The sequence below is a fragment of the Heterocephalus glaber genome, unplaced genomic scaffold (assembly GCF_053883595.1).
Source record: "Heterocephalus glaber isolate CG9 unplaced genomic scaffold, H.glaber_assembly_v1.0 deba00001523, whole genome shotgun sequence".
NCBI lineage: Eukaryota > Metazoa > Chordata > Mammalia > Rodentia > Bathyergidae > Heterocephalus > Heterocephalus glaber.
The window spans coordinates 24,839,770-24,841,094 of NW_028258327.1; positions in this window are offsets into that span (position 1 = coordinate 24,839,770).

Sequence of the window (1,325 nt, forward strand, 5' to 3'; positions counted from 1 at the left end):
CATTTTTTGTCCTGTTGTCGATGATACATAAAAAACATTAAAATTTAGATTTAGATCTTAAAAAAGACAATGTGGATGTTGTATATGGGGAATGAAATTAAATTGATTACCTGAGATCTCAAGTTAATTATAACATTTACATAAATTCCATATTGATTAAATTGTTTCCAGCTTAAAAATATCACTTCTAGATCTTTAGTCCTATTTTTAAAAAAATTTTATGGACTAGTATGTGGTATATTTTGGTCAAAGTATTGCGTCCTGCTGAGAATAATGTGTATTCTATTGTATTAGGGCAGAACTCCCTGTAGATAGCTATTAAATCAATTTGTTCCAAGGTATGGTTCAGTTCTGATATTTCTTTGTTAATTTTTTGTTTAGTTATCTGTCTATTTGTGAAAGTGGTTATTGAGCCTGACCACTATAACTGTGTTGGTGTTTATTTGATGTTTTATGTTTAGAAGAGTTTGTTTTATGAAGCTGGATTACTGATATTTGGTGCACACATATTTCAATTATGCCTTCCTGTTTAATTGTTCCCTTAACTAATACATAGTGACCTTTCCCTCTTCTGACCAGGTTTAGCTTGAAGTTTACTTTGTTTCAGAATAAAATTGGTATCCCTCTTTCTTTTGGGGTCCTCCTGCATGGAATATTGTTTTCCATTCTTTGATTTGTAGTACATGAATTTCTTTTGGGATTAGGTGAGTCTCTTAAATTCAACAGAAAAAGATTTTGTTTTGATATAGTTGGCCAATCTGTGCCTTTCAGTTGGGGAATTGAGGCCATTTACATTTTGACTCATCTTTAACTTTCACTTGGCTTTTTTTTGTTGTTTGGTACCAGGGATCGAACTTGGGTCCTTGTGCTTGCACAGCAGGCAGCAGTGAAACCACTGAGCTAAATCCCCAGCCCTTGAGGCCATTGACATTGAGAGTTATTACTAAAAGGTATTGACTTACCCTGTCACTGCATTCTTTTTTTGTTGTTGACTCTTATTTTTTTTCCTTTTTGTTTAACTACTCATCTTGTTTGATGTATTCATTCCACCAGACTTTTTGGCTTTGCTTGCCTAATTATTTGTCTAGGATATTTTTGAATACAATCTTTGGAATACTGATTTGGTGTTCATGAATTTTTAAGGTGTTCTTTATCATGGAATGTCCTTATTTTCCCATTGGTTTTGAAAGATAGTTTTTCAAGATACAGTAATCTAGGTTGGAAGTTGCTTTCTTTTAGGGCTTGAAACATTTCACTTCAGGTTTTCCTGCCTTTCAAAGTTTGTGTTAAAAAGTCTACTGCTATCCTAATGTGTTTAATTTTGT